Genomic DNA, 14,264 nt, shown 5'->3' with positions numbered 1-14,264 from the left:
CTGAGGTTTTCCTGCTATTCCCAACCCAGCCCTCACACTGACAGAAAGGCTGAGTTAATTTCTCAGTGGAACAGCAGTGGGAGAGAGGGATAGGAGAAAGAGAAAGAAATCTGAGATAAGGCTGGATAAACCCCAATTTTCTTCTAATTTGGTAAAGGCAGATTGAGTGACATAGTACCAATTTTAACCAGATCTTGGTAGAGACATCTGATTATGAAAATTATTTCAGCAAGCAATGAAGAGAAGTCCAAGCCTGTTTTCAAAATAATTCACATGTGACAAAGCCAGCAATTTGCTGATTTGTGGTGGGGGATATTTCTAAAGGTTTTGTTTTGCTGAAATCTTTGTGGTATCTTATGGAAAAGCAGGAAGAGGAGAGGAAGATGCAGCACTCCAGCAGTCACACACAGCCCAGGAGCCTCATCCCTGCTGTAACTCCCAGCATCACCAATGCCAGCAATTTAATTTAGTGAGATTTTTGTCCTCAACTTAAAGGGTCAGACTTCAGCACTTACTAAAGGTGGACTTTCTCACACTTATTGAAAAAAGGTCTGTTTCAGAAATTACCTGGACAAAATTAGTGACTTTCTTACAGCTTCTGGTGACAATAATGAAAGGCTTTCAGAGACCTTTGCTTGTCTGGCAGAGTCTTTCTGAGTAACTAAATTAACAGTGTTTGAGTTCTTTGCTAAATTGGGGCCCTTGGAAGAAGAGTGTTAGAATTTCTATTTTAGATTTTCTTTTCTAAATCTTAACTATTTCTAAGATAAAAGCTTTCTTTCAGTAAGACACTTAAAATTATCAGTTAATAATTTTTTTCCTGTTTCTGTCCAGAAATTTTTGCATTTTTATAACGCTGTAACACTATATACCACTAATACTTTCATATTGACATAAAAGTTGACTATACTATTTTGAAAATGTTTTTGCTATTAATTCATTGATCTTTATAAGCCATCTGAAGTAAAAGGGTAAAGGGTAAAATACCATGTCCCAAGAAAATGCACTACCACTTATTTTCAAATTCAGCTGAAATAAAGTATCAGCAATGCAGTACATGTTAGACCACAACAAATATCCAAGACACTAAATCAATGATCATGACTTCAGAGTTTCCACGCATAAAGCACCTTCTGCAAAATGCAGATTCTAGTTTTCCTCTTCCACCTAATTCCCTTAAGGATATCTTTAGGTACACTATTATAAATTACTTTTCTACTTCAGATTTTTAATTCCTTGGGATAGAAACCAGATCTTATTTTAGATCTAAAATACCTCTTATTTACACTGCTAAATGGAAAGAGAGATAATATTTTGAGACTAGTATGATCTTTCAATCCTATCAGCTCAATTTCCTGCAATCTAAGCTAAAAACATGCACTTGCAAACTCTTGTCTGAACTGCTGCAGAAATGCTCCACCAAATGCAGCATCTGCAGACCAAGGTTTGCAGCCTTCTGTTAAGCTGCTGTGAGCTGTAGCACAGTTCCTGCAGCCCCCATGCAGCCTGTGCTGTGCAACATGCTATACTGTGATTGCTATACATATAGAAGATAGACAGATTGATTGATAGATAGACAGATAGATAGATAGATAGACAGATAAAGATGAACAGGCTTTTTCCACTGGCATAGCTTAAAACAGACCCAAGGCATGTTATGATGTGATGTAGTCTGAGATATTTCCTTCCCTCACACTATTGAACCTTTTCTAACCCCTACTCTCTCAGAAGGAAAAGAGACTCCCTTGGTAAACACCATTTGCTCCTGACCTGGCAGCTGCCCTTACGCTTTATGGTCCATAAAGATCACACAAAATAGATACCTACACCCATGTGCAAAATCACTCCTTACCTCTGCACTCATACAAGATACCAAATGTACAGCAAAGCCCGTGGAGCAGCTGCAACAGGGCTTCTGGTGTGGGATCCATGGGCAGGAACAGCTCTCTTCTGTGCCTCATCACTCCTTGGCAGCCTTGGGATGGGATGAAACATCCCTGGGTCGATGACAGGTTGATGACAGGGCAGCCCAGCCAAAACTAATACCTATTAGTTTTGTCAAAAGTTGCAGAGGATTCCTGTTGCAAAGCACACAAGCTTCCCATCAGTCTGCCTTGGTAGCCCTTTGGCCCTACAGTCTCATTTGCCCCTGTGTGCACATGAGTTTGTAATGAATGCACACTCCCCATCACAGCATTCCTATTAACAGGTTGGAATCAGATCACACAAACAAAACACGTTGAGAGCTAAACTATTGTGATTTCAATAGACTTTTTGCTGTAATAACAGCTTCAATCAACAATCAAGGTTTCCTTCTCAATTTTTGGTGCTTGCATTTTGTGGCAGTTTAATTCATTGTATACTAATTCCAGTTGTGCATTAATTGTATGTTTCTGCACAGTAATTAACTAATCACTATGTCACTCCCTCTCTATTATGAATTACCTCATTAATTCAAGACTGAAAGCTTGGTGCCTGCTGCCATTGCTATCAATTTTTTTGGTTCTTTCTGCTGCTTCTTGACTTATAATCAAATATGAAACTCATGTATTTTTAAATACTCTCTCTTCTGTTTCTCCCACTGAAAAATTCATTGTGCTATCAAGCTTTTTAAAATAATGTTTATTCATTATGCATTTCTTTGCTAGGCAATCAAGAGCTGTTACAATAAAGAGTGTGACTTGCTCTCTTTATGGCAGCGATTCTGCTGTATCAACATCTCCATTTTAATCCTAAGTTTACTAGAAATTAGAATTTAGATCTAAAATTTAGCTCCAAGGTTAAAGGCACCATCAGACATCTTTGCATGGGGGACAATTTCTTTATTATTACAATTAAATGACTGGACATTTTTAGGTTATACTTGGGGGCAAAAACTTCAACAAGGGCAGCAGAGCTGTGCACATGTGCCTGGAAGGTCAGAGCCTGGCCAGTGGAAGCAAGTGCTGGAAGATGCCCACAGCACAGACACCCAATTTTGATTAACAGGATACTTGAACTGTTAAAACCAGTCACGCACAGCACTGAACAAAGTGCTTTGCTACTGCAGTCTGGCAGCTCCTGAGTGCAGGGCTAAGCACCAGTGCTTAGATTCAGAATTTGCTGAATCAAGGTCCTGCTCCTCTAAGAAATTGTCTTTAAAGCAACTTATATTGCACACAGACTATTCAGAGAGTCCTTTTTATGCTGAAAGGCAAAAAGGGTCTTCCCTATACTTTGTTTTTTTCCAATAAAACAATGAATTGAGATTTTAAATGTGTGAAGACGTCTTATGAGGACTGGATGGGAAATCTAATTATTCCACATAGGCAATGTATGTACATGCATGCTCCTAATCCAAACCCACTGCAAAGTCAGCTGACATAACTGTAGTAACTGATTTTTAATTAAGAATTGAAGTACCACTTTTCAAACAGAAGTCAAGAGGCTTGTTTCTCTGCTAAGTTGCTGCAGCACAACATAATTCAAAGGGAGAATGTGGAGTTGTAACATCTAAAAGACCAGAGCAACTTTTTTTAAAGGAGAAGGCATTGGCCTTAAACAGGAGCTGTGAAAATCACCCTGGAAATCATCCAGGAAAAAATGTGTTAAGGAATGTAGAGAACCTTTGAGGAAGACAGATTTGGTGCCCAAAGTATTTTCCCTTAAAAAAAATAATTATGAAACTAAAACCCAATGACTAAAAATCTAAAAGTATATCTGGAAATTTTGGAGTGGTTTTATTACTGCCTCTCACAGAAAGGAAAAGAGGCCCCTCTGCAGAGAGGCTGCTGCTAATGAATGGCCTGGATCCAGGGCTGCTTAACACACACAGCAACTTCTGTTCCACCACGCCACTGCACATCAACATTTTTCCAAATACATATTTGTACAATGGACCATAATGGTCTGTTTGCTTTGTAACAGTCTATTTGGCCACCCCTAAATGGGTGGTTCGGGTGTGCAGTGCAAGGAGATATTACTGCTATTGCTATTTCAGCATCTGTTCCTGTCCCAGCTACTACCATTTCTCTCATTTCTGCCTCAGATGCTGCTGCTCCTGCTATTACAGCCATCAGCCTCTTTTTCCACGTGCCTGCAAATCTGCCTTTTTATGAATGCCAAATGTTTTCTGCTGGTCACTTTGAATATTTACATTTTGCCCTCTCTGTTTTACTGTTTTTGCCACTTATCTGAACTCATTCTTTTCTGCTTCCCAGTGGGAAGTCTTTACCTGTATTAAAAGCAGGTATAATTTTGTTCAGATTAAGAACTGGTCTGCAACATAAACCTCTTAAACCTCTTAAACTTCAACTGAACCTGCAGCTGTGGTTCAGAAAGGCAATTTTTTTTTCCTTAAAAATATTGTTTCCCACTGCACAGCTAAATCTCTTTAAGCAGGAGGCAGAGAATGAGGAAATGCAGATACATGCATAGCTATAGATCCATGTGAAGCAAAGGATGACAAGGCTCTGGAAGCTGAAAAGAAACCTGGCATGTGAGTTGCAATAAATTCATTGAGTCCATACAGGCTCCTCATTATCCTACTCTGGTCAGGGTGGATTCTGGACACCCGTAGTGGTGCTCATGCTGAAGGCAGTAACTGCCTTCTCTTGGTGGCACTAAATGAGAGGTCTCAAAGACAGAACTATAAATATCCATCATCCTCTCCCTCCCTTTTTCACAGGGAGAATTAAATTGTTAACAAGGGTGACATGTAGCTGATTGTGCAGGACAGCTGATTAACGTTGTGCCAGAATAAATAAGGCAGTTTGCAGCTCTCCAAACTATCATAGCAGGTTCCCTTCAGGCTTAGTTGACATCTCTCCATCACTTATAACTATTTCATTTGGGAGAGGCAGGGGAAAGGGAATGTCTTTAACCATGACCAGGGAGACTGCATGAAGGAGTATGTAGAGCAGAAAAGATGTCATGCCATCAATTTGCAGCACATCTCGCTTCACCCTGATTTCTTCACACAGAAAAGCCTTTATACTTCATTTTTAAAGGGAAACTGAGACATTGCAGAAAAAAGTCACTTTGAAATAGGGATAGTTGCCTGCATCTCCATGCACCAGCCTAATCTGTGCCCTGCAGACAAAGTAAGAATCCAAACTGCCAGAGTTATAAGAAAGCAGACTTGCAAGCATTTCCATGACTCATGTCCCAGTTTCCCAGACTTCTACATACCCAAGGATAAGTTTTCAAGATCACCATTCCCCTGAACACAGTCTGCCCAAAATGATCTGTATCAAATTAGTTTAAAAGAAGTACTAATGCCTGTATGCTTAACTGCCAGGAATGGCAGAAGCACAGTCTGGGTGAATTGTTCAGTATATGGTGCTCACCTGCAAGTTTTGGAAAGCAGACTCTCTGTTCTTTTTGTGTGTGTGTTTACACCTGGGTCATCTGCATAACTGCTTCTTTTTAAAATATTAGTTTTATAATTAGGCTGGTGTTAAGAAGAAAGCTGGCTGTGTAAAGTTTAAAAGTTTACCAGAAAGCCATAAAGTTTACTGCCCTTTAAGGCTCAGAACAAAACTCTAATGTTCACTGAACTGCTTCAAAGAAAACTGATCACAAAACATCTACATACTGTAACTACAGATTAGCCAAGACTTATTTGATGAAAGAGTAAAACTGGTAAAGATGCTACAGGGTTTGCAGGAACTTTCACCTTTGTATGTTTGCCTCAAGGCAAGTTGTTTAAAGCAATTTGTTGTTCTTATTGGAATAAGAAGATATCTCACCATATGATCTCTCAGCAAACCTGGGTTATTGTGATTTCAAGAAGTAACAGTGTTGTTAAAACTGATTGTTACACATGATTAAACTAGAGTTCCTACATCAGACATCTCAGAGCAAACTTAAGGGCAAAACTTGATAAGTTACTAGAAAAATTCAGAGTTTGAGTTTAGTTGGGGAAAAAAAAATTACTATTACTAGTTTGGGATCCAGGTCCTATTTCACTTTAGCTGCAGGCTTTATAAACAAAGATATTTTTAAAAAACCAAACATCACTTTCCTTAATTCAAATCTTTCTCAACATATATGTAAGACTCAACACACAGAAGAAGCCTCCTGTTTTTAGATTGGATCCACATCTATCCTAAGTAATCCACCATTTACATCAATCTTGCTAAACTGCTTGCCTGTTTCTCTCCAAGTAGCTTTTTAAATTAACTGACAACAAAGTAATTGTTTCTATTGACACTGTGTGTCTTTGCACAGGGGAGGGGAAGAGACATTATTTGTTTATTGAAAAAACACTGATGGCATTTTTCTCAGCATAACTGAGTTTGAAATTCTGCACCTTTATGTCTGCTCCAAAGATTTTCTGAAGCAAACCTTGACTGAACAAGAAAGGGGCAGGAAAAATGGGCAGATAATACCAGTGAACTGAATCTCTTCTTGTTCTAGTGAATCTTCACTTTGTGTCTCAGACTAAAAGTTGTAGCAGCAACAAAGGCTCTGGCAGTTCAGCAGAAAAGAACTGGCAGTGGGGGAATGACAAATAAGTGGAATTCACCTTCATTCCTGTGAGTGAACATATTATGAGCAGGTCAGAGCCAGTGAAAGACTTCCATGTCACAAGGCCACAAGCCCAGCTCCTGCCTGCACCATTTTCCATGCTCTCCCCTTCATGCTAACATTGGGATTTTGAAGGAAAGTCTCTCACAGGAAACTTTGGCTGACAACCAAGCTGTGTTTCTGTGAAAGGAACGATATTCTTCTGCACCCAGACCATGGCAGGCTACAAACAGGCTGGGAGCTGGGCGTGAACAACCGGATTTGAATCCTTCAGCACACAGATCTTATTTATCCATTTCGCCAAGATAACTCCACAAAAAGAAAAAACAGCCTATAAGGAAAAGAAAAATCTCAACAGATATAGTTACAGTGGATACAAGTGAAATATCATCAGTTTGGCCTAGAGTCAGTGGGATAATATCTCCCCAAACAGAGCAGGAATGACAAATGCCTTAACGAATAAAGTGTCAGAGAAATAAATCACTGAATTTTGTGCTCCTCTCCTATCCAGGACACCACTGATGGTGTTTGCTGCATTCCTGCTGTGTCCACTTCACAACAGACATCAGTTCTTTGGTGTATTGAATAATAACCCATTATCAGAGATAGATGACATTTTAAAAAGCATTAAGACTACTCACAGCAAGCCAGATGTACATATAAGACAACCATAAGACCTGCAGATCTCAGAATACAAGCAGAATATGGTTTAGACAGCCTCTGACTAGTAGCTGAACCACAGTACTAAAGAAAAAAGCACTTAGAATAAAAGTTTCAGTCCTATTGCTGTCCCAATTTCCCCTTTTCTTTTACTCCTACTATACTGGAGATGTGGGCTTTTGTTTTGCTAGAGGACATACATGCTGTTAAGTCTGATTGCTTTTTCTGCTAACAGACTTCCCAGAAAAAAAATCAAATTCCAAAATAATTTTGGCAAATCATGACAAGATGCAGAGAGCCAGGTAGATGTATTCTGTTTGCTTTTGGACATTAGATTATCAATCAAAAGAAAAAATTGTTTTGAGTTAGAAAGGATCAAACGGGAAACATAATATAGGAGGTACAAGGACTGGGATAAACCCTAAAGATTCTCCTTCTGGAGCTTGTCTTCACTGAGCTGCTCCTTCCCATAAGCACAGGTTTGAGTCAGCCTAATCCAGGCAAGCAAACACAGCTCTGACCACAGAGTGATGGTGTCTGCAGCCCAGGACAGCTGCCTGATGATGAATTGCATAAACTCACAGCTGCAGCCTGGAGTTTCACCTCATCAGGTGCCCCAGCCCTGGGCACAGTCTAATTAACTTGATATTGGTGATCCTAGCCAGGCTGGTTCCTATTACCACCTCACTATAAAGTATAGGCTGATTTCTTCCCTAGTCTTGATCGTTTCACGATGTTATTTTCGAAAGCATTTAATCTAGGGCAGGATTTTGCTAGTGGATGGGAGTAAGATAAAGAAGCAAATTCAGATTCTGGCTCACTGAAAGGACATAACCTTTGGGTTAAATTCTATTTTGATAACCTCTGATGCTAAATCAATATGAAATCACTATAAAGTGCTATAAACTTGCAGTGTGATTTCAAAGAACACAGTAACACCACAATATTATTAGGTGCTAACATTACAGATTCTTTTTTAACCTCAATTCTGAGGTCAGTTGATAGAGCTTTGAGGCTGGATGGAAAGAACAGACAGACTTTTCTTGTTATAATCTAAATCCCACCACAGATCATTCGTCCCCACAGTCAAAGTGGCTGAAGTATCTGCACTGCAGTTTACCAGCATTATTCAGAATGCAAAGTGACTTTCACCCAGTTCTCTCTTGCTTACAAAGGTCAGTTTTGTAAAACCTGTCATCTTGATTGATATTCTAATCTAACCTTTTTATAAATTGTTTAGTTGATAGTTGTAGCTGTTTGCAGTGGCAGTGGCTGTTTTCCTCCAGATTATTGAGAAAACTGAAGTGTGCAACAAGTGCTAAAGATGCTGCCAGTGGCAACATGCCAGTTCATGCAGCTCCTCTTGAGCATGAGTGAATCTTTACCAACACCAGCACAGAAGATTGTGGCAAAATGGTTCCTTCCAGTTAGAAAAATCAGATTCATTTAAGCCAAATCCTTACAAGACCATAAATTTTGATCATCTCACATAGACATATTTTCATGTCTGAGATAAAACTTTTGGTCAGAATGAGACCTCAGAACACCCACAAATTCCCTGTGTTTACTAAGACAAGAGGTACCTGAGATGAAACACGGCCCTCACCCTATCTTTTGTGTGTTCAGCATGGACACTTGAAACTGTCTATTCTTTGTCTTAGCAAGTTCCCAGAACACAGATAAATGAATTGTGAGAAAAAACCCTTCTCATTTCTTTTTGTCACGAAAACAGATTTTTTTTTTTGAGTCTTGACAAAGCCACACATTCCCAAATGCCAATTAATGTCGAAAACATTCTGCATTCAGAAAAGCTCTATTTCAATAGGCTGAGAAGGTCAGGAAGAAAACATTTATTACAGCATTACTGCAGTGTGAAATTCTAGGAAGATATCAAGATTTACCTTGGAAAGGCTAATTTACGACCTCAATAGATAATGCAAAAATTATTATTATACAAAATTTTGACATTCTTTATAATGCTTATTGCAGGATTTGAACAAAGGAATCTTTCATGCATCCAAAATAAGTCTCAAACTTGTGGACAAGATGTGGTTAGATAAAATTTTAATAAATATAAAAATGCTAGAAGTCTCAACATATTGCCTGTGTTTTAGAGGAAGATTTCTTTTGAAACCTGTTCTTTCCTACTTTCACTCCTAGATTACGTCTGCTAGGTCTGTATACGAAAATACGTGATGAAAAGTAGCAAAGATTCAGAAGACACTCCAGCTAAGTTGAAAAGTAAATGTCATAAAACAAAGAGGCAAAAATCAATACATTTCAGATTTAAAGCTACATATTCTCTTAACATGACATTAATTCAAAAATTGACTGCCATTCAACTGAAAAGAAAGTCTCTCTTTTCTCTATAATCCTCATAAGGTTTGTTCTATTAATACATTGCACCTTTTTTCTGAGTGCTGCCTCAATGCAAAGCTTCAAACTTGCTTTGTTTAAGTGCTCTCCTGAAGTTCTTTATTTCACTTTATTGCCTTTGGAAAACTGGATGAACCATGCTGAAAAAGCCAGAAAATTACTCTGGACATACTTTCTAGCTGCAGATGTTCCCTAATACTTCCCAAACAAGGAAAATAACAAGGGAAGCTTAATTTCACCCATGACGACTTAACAGCAATTTTCCGATGCAATCCAGATACATTTTTTTTACATTTTTGGGAATAACAGAGGAAGTGTGTAGTATTAATAGGGCTTATAAATTTCACAGTTTCACTCCAGAGAGGTCCTCTGGGCTTCCCTTTGAGAAGAATGACCACCAAGAACCAAAAAGTATCCCTTGAAGATTAACATCACTAGTTATTTGTCATTCTCTTTTCCCTTGTAAAATTCAGGATGTTAACAGCAAACTAGACTACATGCCTCCAGATGCCACTCTGAGTTTCTTAATCACATGCACACATAGGATATGTTTTGTCTTTGTTTAAATGTATAGTTGATTACTCCTCTTACTGCAACCTACAGACCATGGGCTGTGACTGCTGTAAGGCAAAAGGTGCTACACAAAGAATATCTGTATCAACTGTACATTGGGATAATTGAGTGCATTTTATCACTGTTTGCTTCAGTATAGCTAATTCTTGTCAAGACACAAATCTACTGAGTCACAGCAGTTAGAAAGAAGAAAGTTTGTGATTTGAGCACACACTGATTGGGTGCTGTAATGTTTATTTGGGATTGCACTGAGGTCATTCCCCTCAGTGCCCTCAAGTGCCATTTAGAGGGGTAACTCCACAATACTGCTGGGCTGTCTTGCATCCCCATTATGACACAGGTCTGTGAAATCTTTTCTTGGCTTATGTGCCTTTCCATGGAATAATTTCCTATCCTAATCATGGAAATATATTATCTTTACAAATAGGGACAACACAATATGACTACACTACATGATGGCTGTGCAACCAAGAGCAGTTTTTTAGCCCCCTACCACACTTTCAGAAAGAACTGCTGGTTCATAAAATCACAGCCAATGTGTCAGCCTAAGCATGCTGTCTAGATGCTCTATATTTAAACTGAAAAATCAGTATCTATTGTTATCATTAAATTGTGTCTCTTCTGGAGTCAATACCTCACCTTTATCAAGTAGAAAAGCAGGAAAACATATAATCAAGGCAAGAGGCTGAAGAGGTGAATGCTTAACTGTGTTACAAACTTTCTTTAATTGAAGTCTCTCTTAACCTGCTCTTAATCAAAGCAAATGGCAAGTGGCATGCTCAGCAGGTGGATACAGCTGTGCATAACAACCATGCAGGTGTTTAATTTTATATTTGGCAGGTACAGCAAACAGCATTCAAACATTAGAGGATGAGGGGGTGGTTAGTGAGGGAGGGTTTCCAAGACACATGCCACGGAAAAAGGGAGATTATTCTGCCACTATTAAGTTACTCAATCAACTTCACTACTTTTGTGTTAAGTCCCAGTTTGAATTACAGGGGCAGATGTATAATCTATGAGGCTTTCCAGAGTAATCCCTCTTTCTTGCCCCTCCACCCCCGTATTTTTTTAAAGGCTAACTGTACTGAACTGCAGATTTCTGTCTTCTCATATACCCAAAGAAGTTCTCACTTTTTTTCTCCTATTCCCAATACAAAGACACTGAATAAGTCAGAAGAGACAGAAACAAACCCATCCTGGGTAGAAATTTATCACTGACAGAGCCAGGAGCTCCAGAAACATGTGAAGAAGGCAGTGAGAGAGGTTGCATGAAGAGAAAAGAAACCCAAACATAGAACTTACCAGACAAACCGCATGTCCAAAAAAGCAATCACTGACATTGTCACAAAATAAAAAGAGTATTCATTTTAACTAGAATTCTGCCAGAAATGTAATTAGAATGAAAAACAGTAATTCAAAACAAAGCCAGGGAAGGCTTAATTTTGCATTTCACAAACATCTGTTATCCCCTACACCCCTAGTAATTCACAGTATCATTTACCTGCAAGAACAAAATTAAATAAGCCCAAGGAAATGAAACACAGGGAAAATGGTAAGTATTTGGCATTTCCATATAAAACAACCAAAGGAAGGAATTTTGGCAGAGCAAAGGATCAGTGCAGAAACACAGCTTGAAAGGGAAGGTTACTGAAAGGCAAAAATGCCAGTACAATCATCTGCATCAATAGGCATTATCCAGACATTCATTACAGCTACAGACAAGGAAGGAGGCAGAATGTGGATGAGGCAGAATATGCAATTTCAAAGCATGGAGTCAGTGTTGATGTTAAAGTGATTCAGAGACTGCCAAGATTATTTTTCCACTCATTTTCATGTACTACAGTAGATTAGCAAAAAATAGATTACACACTTCCATAATATTCCTTCCCCTCATATTCCCCTGATATACTATATTCTTTTAAATTAGAATAGAAATATCCAGCAGATTCCCTCTGTGTTTTTCCATGCACAGAAAGCAGTTCAAATACCCTTGTTTAACAATCTGAACATAAAGAGGAAAGGAGCTATTTAAGGATTTCTTCCATCAGTATTTCCCAGATTACTGAAAATACCTTTTGGCCCTCTGTTTGCATCTGCTAGCAAACTCTGAGATAGCTGGTAGAATAATCTGAATTCTTTAAAACTTTTTCAGCTCCTTTCCAGTTCCTTTGGCATTCCTCTCTAGTCCTCAAGAAGTGGTATGTCACCCCACTGCTGGAGAACTGGTGACTTGGATAACTATCATAACCAAAGCACACGGGAGTTTAACACCAAAATTACTGAATAAGGTTCCTTGTACTGAGCTTTGTAAGCATATGGACCTTTTCTTGCAATAAAAAAATTATTTGTTTTGCTTTCAGTCAGACTAATTGCCAGTGCAACCCTGTAAGCACTTCAGGTGCTCTTTGGGTGACCATGATTTGCATTGTAACAAAGATACATCACCCAGAATCCTCTAGAAAGTCCAAGAAATTAAACAGATTTACAGGTGAACTGTCAAAAGATCAAGTTGTGAGAGCACTGCTGTGAACAATTCCCCTTTTCTGGCTTTAGTTTTTACAGTCTGGAAGGGGAATCATCTGCCACTATTGAGAGATACATTTGTGATTTTAAAACACAAGGTTCTGAACAAAAGAGTTTAGAAGACTGAAATCAAGGCACCCAATAGACTAAAATATTTCCCCTATATTCTTATGGTAGCACTATACCTGCTACTAGGAAAAGCATCTTTCTACAGAATAACATTGTACAGCAATTCCTAATTAAATTCACCTTAAACACCCAACCTACACATTTGCACTTTTACCTTGATATGACTGAAACTGAAGAGCCCAGGATTTGAAACACATTCTAACAATGTTCCTTTTTTTCCATAACAGCCAGATTTCAAACAAATAACAACCAGTGACAATCTTTTCCAAGAGAATACTGATCAAATTAGCTATTATCAGCTAGTTTGTTACATAGATCATAAGAATCTATAAAACTACCATCAAATAGTGGGTTCTTCAACTATCGATGATGCAAACTAAGTTACCCTAAGGTTTCAAAGTATCTAATTTGTCTGAAAAGGATCTTGCTGTTGTGTCTCCTGAGGGAAGGATCACAACGAGGCACATTTGAAGGGCTCTGCTGCAGAACTGCTCCATACCCAGGGGCACAGAATTCCTCCAGGAGCTGGGAGGAGCCACACTGGGATACCACTGGCATCTCCCACCAGAATAAGTTATCAGTGCCATGTAGCATAGCAGGTGAGGAATATGTTTGCATAAATAAATCCACTTAACGTTTCCTGACTGAAGTAAAACTGTGCATGTCTATATACAGAACAGTTTATATCTGTCTGATGAAGCAAATTGTTGTCTCATCTGAAGCCAATCCAATCCAAGACATATAACGTTATATTTCAAATACTGAATTTCCAACATTAAATATCACAATTGACTACAATGATTAGAAATGTTGGCAACTTTTTCTAAGTATTTTTTAGTGTAAGATCGGCCTGAATTGTTTTGAAATGCAAGTTTTTAATAGCAAACATGTTAAACATGTAAAAGTCGTTGAGAAAGGGGAAAATTAAAATAATAGAGTGACTTTCTTTACCTATAGTCCATAGCATAAAAGTCCAAAGGACTATTACACTCAAAACACATACATGTGAGACAAAGCTATAATTTATCACACATTCCTTAAAAACATAAACTTTATATAGTCAGCATTTTGATTTCCAAAATTTTTCCTCTTCTGCTTTTGCAATCATAACATGATTTTGTTAAATATTTAAAGGCTTCTCTCTCAGCAATAAGCAAATTTTCTATTTGTATAGCAGATGAAGTTATACCTTGGAGAATTACAAATATAAACAGAATAAGTATTCAGGTCAAAATAAAAATAAAATTAGTCTAAAAAATTTGCAGGAAATAGCATAATTTATATTTACCTAATTCACATAGAATTAAAGTGGGAGAAGCTGTGTATCCAAAACTAACTTTTATGATAACCTATAAATAACCTTTTATGATAACTTCCATAAACAGTTGTTATATTTATAACATATCTAACCAGCTAAACTATACTAGCCATATTTGCATTTCAGAGTGGTTATTTTTGCAGCTAGCATATTAATTTCCTTAAAATTAATAATT

The 14,264-nt window shown here is 38.0% G+C and overlaps 1 protein-coding gene across 1 annotated transcript in view; it reads right to left on the bottom strand.

Annotated features, from left to right (window-relative positions):
- VSTM2B (V-set and transmembrane domain containing 2B) overlaps positions 1–14,264 on the bottom strand; it is a 141,442-nt gene that overhangs the window by 84,938 nt on the left and 42,240 nt on the right. The gene's annotated exons all lie outside the window — the stretch shown is intronic.

This window comes from Chiroxiphia lanceolata, chromosome 13 (assembly GCF_009829145.1).
Source record: "Chiroxiphia lanceolata isolate bChiLan1 chromosome 13, bChiLan1.pri, whole genome shotgun sequence".
Classification (NCBI taxonomy): Eukaryota; Metazoa; Chordata; class Aves; order Passeriformes; family Pipridae; genus Chiroxiphia; species Chiroxiphia lanceolata.
Note: the sequence above shows the minus strand (reverse complement) of the source record. Positions and strands in the feature narration are given on the sequence as shown.